Raw genomic sequence first — 16,050 nt, forward strand, 5'->3', positions numbered from 1 at the left:
TTTTCCATTTCTGCAGAATCTATAAGAGTCCCTAAGAAGGAGACTCTTGTGAGTGGGGATAGAGAACTCTTTTCCTCGTTCACTTTCCACCCGTGCAACCTCAGAAATGCCAGAACTATCTCTGTATGAGACTTGGCAACTTGAAAGCTTGACGCCTGTATCAGGATGTCGTCTAGATACGGAGCCACCGATATGCCTCGCGGTCTTAGAACCGCCAGAAGTGAGCCCAGAACCTTTGTAAAGATTCTCGGGGCTGTAGCCAACCCGAAGGGAAGAGCTACAAATTGGTAATGCCTGTCTAGAAAGGCAAACCTTAGAAACCAATGATGATCTTTGTGAATCGGTATGTGAAGGTAGGCATCCTTTAAGTCCACTGTGGTCATGTACTGACCTTCTTGGATCATGGGTAGGATGGTCCGAATAGTTTCCATTTTGAAAGATGGAACTCTGAGGAATTTGTTTAAGATCTTTAGATCCAAAATTGGTCTGAAGTTTCCCTCTTTTTTGGGAACCACAAACAGATTCGAATAAAAACCCTGTCCTTGTTCCGTCCGCGGAACTGGATGGATCACTCCCATAACTAGGAGGTCTTGCACACAGCGTAGGAATGCCTCTTTCTTTATCTGATTTGCAGATAACCTTGAAAGATGAAATCTCCCTTGTGGAGGGGAAGCTTTGAAGTCCAGAAGATATCCCTGAGATATGATCTCCAACGCCCAGGGATCCTGAACATCTCTTGCCCACGCCTGGGCGAAGAGAGAAAGTCTGCCCCCTACTAGATCCGTCGCCGGATAGGGGGCCGTTCCTTCATGCTGTCTTAGAGGCAGCAGCAGGCTTTCTGGCCTGCTTGCATTTGTTCCAGGACTGGTTAGGTTTCCAGGCCTGCTTAGATTGAGCAAAAGTTCCCTCTTGTTTTGAAGCAGAGGAAGTTGATGCTGCACCTACCTTAAAATTTCGAAAGGCACGAAAATTAGACTGTTTGGCCTTTGCTTTGGCCCTGTCCTGAGGAAGGGTGTGACCCTTACCTCCAGTAATGTCAGCAACAATTTCCTTCAAACCAGGCCCGAATAAGGTCTGCCCCTTGAAAGGAATGTTGAGTAATTTAGACTTCAAAGTCACGTCAGCTGACCAGGAATTAATCCATAGCACCCTACGCGCTTGGATGGCGAATCCAAAATTCTTAGCCGTTATTTTAGTCAAATGAACAATGGCATCAGAAACAAATGAGTTAGCTAGCTTAAGTGTTCTAAGCTTGTCAATAATTTCAGTCAATGGAGCTCTATGGATGGCCTCTTCCAGGGCCTCAAACCAGAATGCCGCCGCGGCCGTGACAGGCGCAATGCATGCAAGGGGCTGTAAAATAAAACCTTGTTGAATAAACATTTTCTTAAGGTAACCCTCCAATTTTTTATCCATTGGATCTGAAAAAGCACAACTGTCCTCAACCGGGATAGTAGTACGCTTTGCTAAAGTAGAAACTGCTCCCTCCACCTTAGGGACCGTCTGCCATAAGTCCCGTGTAGTGGCGTCTATTGGAAACATTTTTCTAAATATAGGAGGTGGGGAAAAAGGCACACCTGGTCTATCCCACTCCTTGCTAATAATATCTGTAAGCCTTTTAGGTATAGGAAAAACATCAGTACACACCGGTACCGCATAGTATTTATCCAGCCTACACAATTTCTCTGGTACTGCAACTGTGTTACAGTCATTCAGAGCAGCTAATACCTCCCCAAGCAACACACGGAGGTTCTCAAGCTTAAATTTAAAATTAGAAATCTCTGAATCAGGTTTCCCCGAATCAGAGATGTCACCCACAGACTGAAGCTCTCCGTCCTCATGATCTGCATATTGTGACGCAGTATCAGACATGGCCCTTACAGTATCTGCGCGCTCTGTATTTCTCCTAACCCCAGAGCAATCGCGCTTGCCTCTTAATTCAGGCAACCTGGATAATACCTCTGACAGGGTATTATTCATGATTGCAGCCATGTCCTGCAAGGTAATCGCTATGGGTGTCCCTGATGTAATTGGCGCCATATTAGCGTGCATTCCCTGAGCGGGAGGCGAAGGGTCTGACACGTGGGGAGAGTTAGTCGGCATAACTTCCCCCTCGTCAGAATCTTCTGGTGATATTTCTTTTATAGTTAAAGACGTATCTTTACTGTTTAAGGTGAAATCAATACATTTAGTACACATTCTCCTATGGGGCTCCACCATGGCTTTCAAACATAATGAACAAGTAGTTTCCTCTGTGTCAGACATGTTTAAACAGACTAGCAATGAGACTAGCAAGCTTGGAAAAACACTTTAAACAAGTTTACAAGCAATATAAAAAACGTTACTGCACCGTTAAGAAACACAAATTTTGTCAAAATTTGAAATAACAGTGAAAAAATGCAGTTACACTAACGAAATTTTTACAGTGTATGTAACAAGTTAGCAGAGCATTGCACCCACTTGCAAATGGATGATTAACCCCTTAATACCCAAAACGGAATAATAAAAGACAAAAACGTTTTTTGTTTTTTTTAAACAGTCACAACAACTGCCACAGCTCTACTGTGGCTTTTTACCTCCCTCAAAAACGACTTTGAAGCCTTTTGAGCCCTCCAGAGATGTCCTGGATCATGCAGGAAGAAGCTGGATGTCAATTTTTGCTGTGCAAAAAAACGCTAAAATAGGCCCCTCCCACTCATATTACAACAGTGGAAAGCTGTTTCTAGGCAAAATTCAAGCCAGCCATGTGGAAAAAAACTAGGCCCCAATAAGTTTTATCACCAAATACATATAAAAACGATTAAACATGCCAGCAAACGTTTTATATGACATTTTTATAAGAGTATGCATCTCTATTAATAAGCCTGATACCAGTCGCTATCACTGCATTTAAGGCTTTACTTACATTAGTTTGGTATCAGCAGCATTTTCTAGCAAATTCCATCCCTAGAAAAATATTAACTGCACATACCTTATTGCAGGAAAACCTGCACGCCATTCCCTCTCTGAAGTTACCTCACTCCTCAGAATATGTGAGAACAGCCATGGATCTTAGTTACTTCTGCTAAGATCATAGAAAACGCAGGCAGATTCTTCTTCTAAATACTGCCTGAGATAAACAGTACACTCCGGCACCATTTAAAAATAAACTTTTGATTGAAGAATAAACCAAGTATAAAACACCACACTCCTCTTACGACCTCCATCTTGGTTGAGGCTTGCAAGAGAATGACTGGATATGATACTTAGGGGAGGAGCTATATAGCAGCTCTGCTGTGGGTGATCCTCTTGCAACTTCCTGTTGGGAAGGAGAATATCCCACAAGTAATGGATGATCCGTGGACTGGATACACTTAACAAGAGAAAAACCACATGTTTTTCACTGAAAATAATAAATATATCATTGATCCAATTTGCTTGAATTATTGTCTATTCACTAGAGCTGCAACAACTAATCGATATAATCGGTTATGAAAATAGTTGTCAACGAATCTCATAATCGATTAGTTGGTTTGCAATTAGTTGATTTGCAAACAGCACCAGCTGTTTCACTCCAATGAGCTCCTGCACATGGTATAGTGTTTTATGGTTATGTCCTTAGCCTAAAGGATGTCTACAGACATTTACTTTTCACTTTTTATGGACAGTATAATTTTCTTTTTAAGTTTACAACTACTCCTGGCTTATGTGCAACCCATAAATAATAGTCATCATTTGGATTGTTTATATTAAATCAAATGATTTGGGACTATGCTTTGCATGATATAGTGCTTAGCTTGTTATTTATACCTAGCCCTAAATTGATGGGAATTGTTATTTAAATTGATGTGCAGTATTATCTGTTTGTACAATTATTAGCGTGATCGCTTGCTATTGCTGATTATATATACTGTATAGATAAATATGTAAGGCTTTGTCCTGTTTATATATATATATATATATATATATATATATATATATATATATATATATATATATATATTCCTTAGCACTTTTCACTTTTTTATTTCTATATATATATATATATATATATATATATATATTTTTTTTTTTATTCATTAATGTACAAAATTCAAACTCTAATTATATATCTGTTTTTTTAATAGCAGACTAGATATTTTTTCCCTAACCTTATAGCTGGTTGTTTACCATTGCATATATATATTCAAGATATTTTTATGTTAGAATGAAATCCAGGCTTACTTTGTTAAGAGGCCACTTGCATTTGTGGAGCTAACAAAGATAAATAATCCCACCTTGGTGAAATTGGCAAAACCCTCCTTATGCATCTCAAACACCTCAACACCAACTAAGCATCTCTTCTCTGCTGCAGGCAAAATTGCTTCAATATTATTTTAAATATAGGGGGGGGGGGAATTTAATCGGCCGATTAATCAATTATGAAAATAATTGTTAGTTGCAGCCCTACTATTCACTATTGCTTTTCAAATACAAAGTTTGAGCCATTATGGAAATTCTGAGATTCTACCTCACTGTTCTCTATGTCCAAAAGTACATTAGAACAGTTTAAAAAATGATCTATGGCTGCACTATTAAGCAGCCATCATATCTGTGCTGCAGACAAATATAATTTAATTCATATATGACAGAAAATACGTTGTGTGCAATATTAAAAAAATATTTTAATATCACTCCTTTATCAATCTCATTCTCATTTTGTACTGAAATCAAGATAAAATGGCCACTGGGACTGTCTTGCACTCTTTTTATTATGCATTTGTTGATTACGTGATTCTACTGTATTTAAAAAGGGACAGTCTACTCCAGAATTTTTATAGTTTAAAAAGATAAATAATCCATTTAAATAATACCTTTATTATCCATTTGCATAACTAACACTGATATATTAATATATATACGTTTTACCTCTGTGATTACCTCGTATCTAAGCCTCTGCAAAGTGCTATTTACAGACTTGCATTTTAGCCAATCAGTAACTCCATAGGAGTGAGCAAAGTGTTATCTATATGACACACATTAACTAGCACTGTCTTGCTGTGAAAAAAATTAAATGCACTTAGATAAAGGCAGACTGCAAAGGCTTAGAAACAGGCAGAGTTGAGTTTTAAAGGTTATAAAGTATATTAATATTACAATGATGGTAATGCAAAGCAGGGGAATGTGTAGTAAAGGCGTTATCTATCTTTCTAAATAATAACATTTTTGAAGTAGACTGTTCCTTTAATGGTCATTTAAAACACCAGTCTCGACCCAATACTTATTATTTATCACTTATTGTTACATACCAGACAAGCAATGGATCCACATCAATAAGCTTGTAAGAAGTAGACAAAACTTTTAAATAATCGTTTGTTAGCAGACGAAAATGGCTGCCATGCTCCGCCCACAGATTTCTTCTTGTTCAGTTAGCCATTTTCTTGTATGACTGTTTAGCAGTGCACGTTTATTATTTTTCAATTAGCTATTTCAAATCGCACATGCACAAATCAGGATGTGCAAGTAGGAAAACGTATTTAAAGGATTACTTTCTGTTATAATTTTAAGCTAAACAACTAACATATTAAAGTTAATAAACATTAATTAAAACCTACTGACCTATATTTTCTCCAAAACGAAGTTTCATAACGTTCTAAAAGTTATATCTTTTATTCGCAGATGATGTCACATTATCCTGCCCACTATTTTCAGCACTGCGTGTTAAATACTTAAACCAATAACTTTGTGTTTAAAGCGCCATTTTGAAACCTAGGTATTGTAAGCGGATTGGTACAGAGCAAAGGATACCCACGGAGTGGGTTTGGAAAACAATTAAATTTGCAGACAAGATTTCTGATATACGGTAGAGATATGTTAATGAAATGCTATTGATAAAAAGCGTATTTGGGGTAGTTAGTTAGTTACAGGCATAGAAAATATTTACTTACAGTGGCCCTTTAAGAGTTGATAATGATAGGAGACACTTAACATACCAAAATATACACGTAATAGGTGGGCGGAGCTTGAAGGGTTATTTTCGGCTCCTAACAAACAATGAATATTTAAATATTTCATGAACATCTTACAAGCTTAATTGTATTGGGTCTAGACTGTCCCTTTCAGTGACAAATTTGTGCGCAGTCTTCAGTGTGTTAATGACAAATGAGACAAGAACTTTGCATGTCAGAATAAGATGGCTGTGGTAGCTAAGATTACAAAAATGGAAACAGAAAAGGATCCTAAAAAATAAAATGAACCTCAAAAAAAGCATGGTGAGATATACAAACCAGTTTCTTCAAAGCCAGAATATATCAATAATTATAATGTGTTGGGAATGGGCAGCACAATATATTTAAGCAAGAAAGTAAGCAGAATGAAACGGAAGTTAAGAAAGCCAAGAAGCAGAGAATACATGTAGGTAGCAGAAAGAATATTGCATTGTTTTTAAACGGAGTGGTGTACCAGGAACATTGTGACACTGGGCAGTGCGTCAAGTGACGCACAGTCAAAACTCTAAAGCCGTAAAAGAAAAGAGTGGGCTTGTTTCACAATTAAAAGTTTAAAAAGTGTTACATCTCTTTAAACAAATATATATCTTACCTGAACTCCTATCCAATAAAGACAACAGTAAACTAGGATCAGACATTCTACATGACAAAATTTGTGCCACCAACATGATATAATATTGCAAATGCCATAATTTTCTTAATCCTTAAGTTAATACCTTAAAAGAATGAAGGAAGAAGAATAAAGTAAAACTTAATTAAAAAGTTGTTAACTGGAGGACATCTTGTTAATGAATAGTAAGGAAGAAAAATTACGAATATCACAGGCTTGGTTGCATTACAGGTGTATAACATTTAAGTAAGAACTTAGCTCTCCCATAGAATAACAGATATAACAACACATCCAAAGACCTGATTACTCAAGGGTTAAGGGGACATGGAAAATGCATGAAGATTAATGATAATGAGTCGCAAAAACCCCTTTTGGAAAGAATTAATCATTCAACCTTTAAGCAGTCAAACTGAGATACTGAAGATTTTGATAAAAGAAAGGACTTTGAGATAATAGATCTGGATGCTGAGGAAGGTGCCACAGAGGAGCCCTGGACATCTGAATCAGTTCTGCATACCAAGTCCTGCGGGGCCAAGCAGGAGCTATTAGAATTGCTGAAGTACTATCCTGTTTGACCTGAGCAATCACCCTTGGAAGTTATACAATTGGTAGAAATGGATAAACTAGATGAAACGACGAATGAGTTGCTAGAGCATCTATTAATTACGCTTGAGGGTCTCTCGACCCCAACCCATATTTGGGATGCTTGTGGTTCAGAGTAGACACTATTGAGTCGATCACTGGTAGACCCCCAGCGATGAACCAACTGATCGAAAATCTCCTGATTCAGGGATCATTCCCCCAAGTGGAAAGTCTGACGACTAAAGTAATCCACTTTACAGATGTTGACTGGAAATGTGAATTGCTGAAATGGTAAATGGATAAGATTCTCCCCAAGTTAAAATGTCAGACATCTCCTTCATTGCTAAGGAACTGTGAATACCACCCTGATGATTGATAGAGGCTACCACTGTGATGTTGAAAAAGAATGAAAGAATTGACATGCGAAGAGGCATGGCATGAAGTGCTCGGAAGATTGCACAAAAGTTCTAAGATATTGACTGGTAACCTCAACTCCTAAGGAGACCAAACTCCCTGACACCTTAGAAGACCCCAGACCGCACCCCAACCTAAGAGGCTTGCGACTGTGGTAATTATTTGCCAACTGGTTTCTGGACTGATGAAAGGAGTGAAAGCGACAGTGGATTTACCCTTGTATCTAGATTTTTTTGTCCTGGGGTAAAAAAAGCTCCCTTGCCGCCAGTAACAGTAGAAATAATAGAATCCAAACCAAGGCCAAACAAGAGCTTTCCTTGAAAAGATAAAAGTGATAAAACTTGACTTAGAAACCTTGTCTGCAGACTAAGAAATCAAGCAAAGGTCAGAACAGCAAAGGCCGTATTATTTGCATTAATGCAAATAATTTCAATTATGGCATCACAAATGAAGGTGTTAGCCATCCTTAAGAACCATATACTTCTTTAATATCCTCTAAGGAAGATTTATCTGACACCAACTCAGAAAAGGAATTGCACCAGAGAGATGCTGCTCCAGCAACACAAGTGATGCCCACAGCTGGATGAAACAAAAGACACACCCCCAGGAAGGCCTTCCTGATATAGATTTCCAGTTTCCTATCAATAGGATCTCTGAAAGTAAAGCGGTCTTCCAGATTAATTGTAGTTCTTTTAGCTAGGATCTCTTCTCCTTCACCCTTAGGAATGGTTTCCCAAAGTCCCAAATCAGTAGCTGGAACAGGAAACAACTTTTTAAATTTAGGGGAAGGAATAAAAGGGAACCCCAGATTTGCCCCATTCCTTTGAAATGATTTCCGAGACTGTGACTAGAAAAGCTTCAAATGACTTGGATTTTGATTTGACGATAAGATCCAGTTCTTCATTCTTTTTCTCAACAGGTCTGGGATCCTGGACCCCTAGGGTCTGTAAAATTTCCTTAAGCAAGGAACATAGATGCTTTACCTTAAAAGTGAATGAAGACAACTCACCCTCAGAGGGATAAGATAAGAAGAGAAGCCAGAAACCTGAACTGGCTCGACAACAGGTACACCTCTCGCATAAGAACGAGAAGAAATATGTTAAGGCTTACTTGAAGGCGTAATTCTTAAAACCTGGAATAAACTCAGTAGGTCCACCTTGAGTGGGATTCACTGACTGGGGAAAACAGAACTTACAGCAGCAGTAGTAGTAGTAGTAGTAGACGACATTTGTGACTGCAATACAGAATTTAAGCAGGTACCGCAAAATTGAGCTGGAGGACAGACAGTAACCAATTTGCAAAGCATACATTTATTGGTTGGAAAAACAAAATCTGTAGATTTACCCTCTAAAGGGTCTAGCCCAAAAGAGACAAAAGGGGTTAACTTTTCCTCTTAAAGTATGGTACTTTTCTGTCTTGATATGAAGGTGCTAAATCACTGGGTTCCCTCTCAATCACTACAAACTATACAGCAACAGAGGACCCTACTTACTAATCTTTGCATGAGGAATATGTTCCTTTTGGGCTTATACATACCTCATTTGTTTGAGGGTGTTAAATGTGATTGTTAACTTCATGTTATGTTTTAACTGTTAATAAATGGTATTACACTATTTTTTGTCTATTCTAATGTGCTTTTCACTTACCTACGGTATCCTGATTGAGAGGGGACTCAGTGATTCAGCACCTTCATATCAAGACAGAAACGTACCATACTTTAAAGGACCAGTCAACACATTAGATTTGCATAATCAACAAATGCAAGATAACAAGACAATGCAATAGCACTTAGTCTGAACTTCAAATGAGTAGTAGATTTTTTTTATAACAAATTTCAAAGTTATGTATATTTCCACTCCCCTTGTACCATGTGATAGCAATCAGCCAATCACAAATGCATATATACGTATAGTCAGTGAATTCTTGCACATGCTCAGTAGGATCTGGTGACTCAAAAAATGTAAATATAAAAGAATGTGCACATTTTTTTTAATGGAAGTAAATTGGAAAGTTGTTTAAAATTACATGCTGTATATGAATCATGAAAATTTAATTTAACCTGAGTGTCCCTTTAAAGGGACTGTATACACTCATTTTCATATAACTGCGTGTAATAGACACTACTATAAAGAATAAGATGCACAGATACTGATATAAAAATCCAGGATAAAACTGTTTAAAAATTTACTTAGAAGCTCTCAATTTAGCTCAGTTGAAAAGGTAGCTGGAAAGCCCACTGCAAGTGGGAAATAAGACACTCCCCCTTCTCTTGCATATGAAAAGATCCTTTACACAAGAAGGTGCAAGCTGGAGAAGGTAGCTGACAGTATTCACATAAAATTTTGGGGCTTGGTTAGGAGTCTGAAAATCAGAGCAATGTTTTTCAAAAATAAGCAAAACTATACATTTTTAAAAAAAAAAACTTTATGGGCTTTATAAATAGATCATCTACAAAACATTTATGCAAAGAAAAAATGAGTGTATAATGTCCCTTTAAGAGGAGAAGTTAACTCCTTCTGAGGAAGTACACAGTCTTATCTTTGGAGGTCTCTCCCTCACAGATGCGGCAACTTACCTCATACGATTGAGGTAATTTCTGGTAGGTGGGATGCCTTCTAGAACCCATTTGGAAAATTGTGTTCATGTCATATGAATATCTGCCGACTCTAAGAAAATTCTTTGATATACCCTCTTGGACTTTATTGCATTTATATTTATATTAGTATTGTACTGGCGCTGTATATATATAAGTAAATAAATCTAGTTGCTAAATGTTTCCAAAGCTTCCAATATTTCCAAAGCACAAGCTGTCATGCCCCCATCAGGTTTTGAACTCTGGTCTCCCCTGTGCCACAAGAGGGCTTTAGTTGTGGATGTTTTACTGTTGATTTTCTGCTTTCTTTTTCTAGTTTATAGTAATTACCAACAGACTATTTAAACCTGCCTGGCTAATCAGTCTTTGCCCTGACATTAAGTATACTCAGTCTGAGCCTGCTTAAAGGGATACTCCAGTCAAAATAAACTTTTATCATTCAGAAAGAGTGTGCAGTTTTAAAGGGACAGTCTAGGCCAAAATAAACTTTCATGATTCAGATAGGGCATGTCATTTTAAACAATTTTCCAATTAACTTTTATCACCAAGTTTGCTTTGTTCTCTTGGTATTCTTAGTTGAAAGCTTAACCTAGGAGGTTCATATGCTAATTTCTTAGACCTTGAAGGCCACCTCTTTTCAGAATGCATTTTAACAGTTGTTCACCACTAGATGGTGTTAGTTCATGTGTTTCATATAGATAACACTGTGCTCGTGAAGCTATCTGGGAGCAGGCACTGATTGGCTAAACTGCAAGTCTGTCAAAAGAACTGAAATAAAGGGGAAGTTTGCAGAGGTTTAGATACAAGATAATCACAGAGGTTAAAAGTATATTAATATAACTGTTGGTTATGCAAAACTGGGGAATGGGTAATAAAGGGATTATCTATCTTTTAAAACAATAAAAATTCTGGTGTAGACTGTCCCTTTAAGACACTTTCCAATTTACTTCCATTTTTAAGTTTTGCACAGTCTTTTTATATGCACACTTTCTGGGGAACAAGATCCTACTGAGCATGTGCACAAGCTCACAGAATATGCATATACTATTCTGTGATTGGCTGATATCTGTCACATGATACAAGGGGCCAGAAAATTGGAGAACAAAATAAATTTGTCAGAAAAAAAAATCTACTGCTTATGTGAAATTAAGAGTAGGTGTTAAATCATTGTCTTTATTATGCACTTGTTAATTATGCAATTCTACTGCACTAAGTGGTCCTTTAAGAAGAATCCTTGTTGCTTTCTGCTTTCCAGTATTCACCTTGCCTTGTTCCTGAGTCCATTTGGGTAAAACCCCTTGCTTTGAAGCCTGATTTTGGACTGACCTTCTGGATTTTCTACCTTGACTGTTTTTTGACCAAACCTCCAGAATACTCTTAGTACTGCATTTGCCAGAGAGATACCGACCCTGCTAGTCTGACCTTGTTTCCTGCTTTTAGCTGCAGCTCCTGCGCACTTTCTCCACTGCAGCTCCTGAACTCATCTTGTTGCTGTAGTTCCGGAACTCTCCTTGTCCTCTACAGCTCCAGTGTACTCCAGCCTGCTGCAGCTCCTGAGTATACCTGGTTACCTCTGCATTTTTTGAGCACCTCTAGCTACTTCTCCCTAGTCTCCCGTCTGAGACTAGTGCCAAGTCTGTCTACAGATACCATCTCCTATGTGTCTAGTCTCTGTACTGCCACTGTCTCGGCTGCAACCTGCCATATCACCCAGCCTCAAGAGGGAGTATATTTACATGACCTGACAGGAAGCGAGTAAAGGATCAGTTCCAGTAACACCTGCAGCAGGCTTGTAACCACAAGACCTGCAGGAGATTTACATTGTGCTGCCAGTACTCTCTTATACCCCTCTCTTTAAAGTTTCACCTTATGAGGGAAATCTGAGATTAAAGATCCCCTACTTTTTTAAATAAAATCCTGAGCACCTCCATCTTCACCTGCTCCAAGAAAGGTAAAGAAAGGTTGGGAGGTTCAGGGAAGTAGGAGGGATATTAAACATCTTCTCTTAGGGTAGGGTATCTTTGCCACGTCCTTCTCGGCAGTGCATTGATTGATAAACCCAAACAAACAAGAGCTTCTAAACCCTCCCACTTCCCTGTCTAGCTCAGTTTATTGTAGCTGAGCAGAGTAAAAGGTGAACAGAAAGGTAGCAAAGGCAAAGCAGGGTAAGAAGCCTCTCACCACCATGAAAGAAACTAACTTATCAGGTAAGCATAAATTAAGTTTTCTTTCATATAATTGTGAGAGTCCACAAGACAACGTGTGGGATCTAATACCCAAGCTGTGAAGTCTACAAAAAAAAAAGGGTGGGACAAAAAACAAAGTGGCAGTTACTATTTGCCAGACACTGCTGCCGGAAGGACTTTCCTGCTAACACCTGCCTCAGAGAAGGCAAAATGATTAAAGATAACATTTTGGCGGAGGCAACTCTGGAGTCCGGAACTTCAGAAAGACGCGTCCTGCTGCTTCAGTTTTGTTTTTTTACTTTATGTACTTTAACTATATATTGTTAATATGTTAAAACTGACACATTTGAAAGCAGATATATGCTGCATACTACCATCAGAATACAAGAGCTGATTACGGACTACAATCCTGGCATATGCTCTTTAGAAAAGCCACGTGGACCTGCAACTACCTAGGCCTTGAAGGTTCATTTCATAAGCTTAGTGTACCATGTGTCTTGGACTGCCGCAAAAATCCCCCCCAGATTTCAAGGAACAAAAAATAAATTTAAAAACTTTAAAAACTTTAGATACCTGTAAATCATATTTCAAAGCCTCAACCACATCCCGATTGAAAATGAGTCTGTCCTTAGAATTTGCAGGACTAGGACACAAAAAAAAAACAACAACAAAAACGACGATTTCCTGATTTATGTTGTCCTAAGAGACATGTCTTGATAAAGCCCCTACTAGGGTGAAACGCGTTGACTTGCTGATGACCACCATTTGAGGAGTTCCAGTATTGCCAATAGAGGATTCTAAGAAGTTTATTCCTTTGCCTGTAAGATCTTGAATACAAAGTACAGGGAAAGGTGCAATACCACAAATGGCCGTTTGTTTTCTTACGTTCCTGCAACACGTCTTGGCGTGCAACATAGTAAAGGCTCTGGGTCCACTGTTTTTTACAAAGGAAAGTGACATCATCGGAGTCACGTAGGGAGATGCCACAAAGTATACGGACCACCGGAGAAGAACACTGCAAGCCTAAATTTGCAGGTAAGCGTGTCTGAGGCTAATGGTAAGATTGAATCCTTTTACCCTTACAAACAGAAAGTATTGCCGGCTGGCAGAACTCATCCTTCAAGTCAAATAGACTTACAAGATGCAATTTTGATCCGTGTTGACAAGCAATAGCTATTACAGTGATTTATACACCACATCTGAATAGGACTATGCTGCATGAGGATACATATCCTTGATAAACAGAAGGAGTTTATACGGACAAATTCAGGTCTTAAGGTGGAATCAGAATTGTTTTATTGAATTTCAGTTTGTTTTATTGCTAAAATCTTTTATGTGGTTTTAAATTAAACTATAGAAGTTAATTTTGCTTTTATTATGAGAAAAGCACTGTTTTGAGTATCTAATTAGATTTTGCCATTCAGGGAGACGTCCCTATATGCCTTTTATGCTACTCACACTGTTTTAGAAATTGTTACATTAATAAACATGTTTTGTTTTACCTATAATAGGACTTTATTTTATTATCCTCTAGGATTCCTTAGCTTCATTAGCGCTCCCTAACCACTGCTTTTATTTATGTTGCCCTAAGAGACAACCTTTAGGAAAAAAAAAATCATATTTGTTTAACAAACCACCTTATCTTTGTGGAACATAAAGAAAAGGTGATCCAAAGTATGAAGCAGAGAACTCAACAATTTTTTCAGCTAAGGTTGTTTTTTCTAATAAAACTTTCCAAGATAAACGTTTAACATGAATATTCAGATTGGACTCAAAAGGGGAACCTGCAGAACAGAAAGAACCAAATTCAAATTCCATGGTGGAAAAATGGGTTTTGCTGCAGGTAAAATCCTAACTAAGGCCTGTACAAAGGTTTGAACATCCAAAATTAGGCTATCTTCCTGTGAAATAAAATTAGAAAGAGCAGAAAACTGTCCCGTTAAGGAACAAGATGAACATGGTCGTACTCGTATCTAGCGTAGATATTGTACCATCAACCTTTGGAAAAAGACTCCCAAAGCTCCAAAATCTACTTAGACTCAGAGGACGTAGCAAAATGGAATCCCAGGGTTATGCCCTTCTTCTGGAGATTTCTGATAAGATTTAAAAAATAAAAAATAAAACACTGAATAGGGGGTTTTCTTAATCATAAAAACCCAATGTTGAAGAAGCACTCTAAACATAAAGGAAATATCTGTATCTGAATCAGAAATAAATCACCATCTGAAGAAAATTCTGAACCTTTAGGTGAGGAACATGTAAAATGGATGGTATGTTCCTATGCTGACCAGGAGCTAGAAAAACTGAAACCACCTTTGAGTGCTTAAAAACTACGGATTTCCGATTACGTATACTTGATGGAATCTTAGTTGCCAAAGTTTCAGTTACAAAAGAGTGTAAATAATGTTTCAATTACAGGAAAAAAATCAATTGGATCTCCCTGTGTAAGATACACCAGAATTAGGACACATAGCCCTAGAGAAAAAATTAGGTCCAGACTGACCACCAGAGTGCATCACCTGAAGTACATAGGTACTGCACAGCTGCACTGAAGGACAAATTAGATAATTCCAGCAAGAGACATATGAGTTGCACAAAAATATGGTCAGTAGATATCCCTTTACAGGGACAGAAAAGTAAACTGCTTGGGCAGGTTTACTTATGTCCATGGCAGGTAATGTACATGAGGACAACCAGACAGTATACACTCCCATACACAATAATTGCTGTAATTCTTTACAGAAGAAAACACAGTAATAAAATGATAACACTAAAAGTGAGCCTGTTTTTCCTGAAAATTGTACTTTTAACTACTAAAAGGTTGTGTAGTGGAACTGACTACACCCCAAACCGCGTCTCTCCCATGCCAATTAAAGTTGCGTGTAAAGCTTTTAGTGATTGCTGCTGTAGAAAAAAAAGAGTGCAAACTCAGAGGCGGGAAACAAATTAACTATTGTGCTGACACAGCGCACCTGTCCCGCTACATAGCTCGCTACTATCAACAGTGACAAACAATATCACCGGTGCTAAAGCAAAGAACACAGAAAGCAGTAGGTGAGATCCACACCAGAAGTAAAGTTGAACCTGAGCTCAGTAAAACATAAACAGGAAAGCCACAATAAAAAAAAATTAAAGGAGTATTAATATTGCCCATATTCTATGAAATAAAAATTGTACAGCGGTCCTTTTGGCCTCTTGTACCTGCTGTATAACATCAAAGATTGCATTCAGGTCTGAGAAAAATTGGTGGGCTATGTGAGTGCAAACACTTACTTGACTGGCACCCACTCCACTGAACTTGCCAGCTGAAAAAAAAAAACGATCCCAGTAGAGAGCCCATCCAGTGCTGTAAAGGTAACAACATAGGACTCTGAAGAGGAGCATAACAATGACCCTGCAGGGGGAGGCTAGGGACAGGTCCCTACAACACCCGTGGAAGGCTTGTGATTGAAATCCCTTAGGGAAATACTGTGTCACTACACAGTACTCCTGTATCCAAGGTTCACTGATGAAGAGGGATAATGGGTCTCACATAAGACTGAGCAACCCTTTCAAATGCAGAATCTGGAGCATCTAAAATATTCACCTTCTTCCTGGGAGGCAAAGAAAAAAAAACTGAGCTAGACAGGGAGGGTTTAAAATCTCTGGTTTATTTGGGTTCGCTGCCTCCTCCTGGTGGCAGGAATTAAATCACAAACG

The 16,050-nt window shown here is 38.2% G+C and overlaps 1 protein-coding gene across 1 annotated transcript in view; it reads right to left on the reverse strand.

Moving 5' to 3' along the window:
• TRPM7 (transient receptor potential cation channel subfamily M member 7) overlaps nucleotides 1–16,050 on the reverse strand; it is a 626,812-nt gene that overhangs the window by 535,447 nt on the left and 75,315 nt on the right. The window lies entirely within an intron of this gene.

The sequence above is a fragment of the Bombina bombina genome, chromosome 6 (assembly GCF_027579735.1).
Source record: "Bombina bombina isolate aBomBom1 chromosome 6, aBomBom1.pri, whole genome shotgun sequence".
Taxonomy (NCBI): domain Eukaryota; kingdom Metazoa; phylum Chordata; class Amphibia; order Anura; family Bombinatoridae; genus Bombina; species Bombina bombina.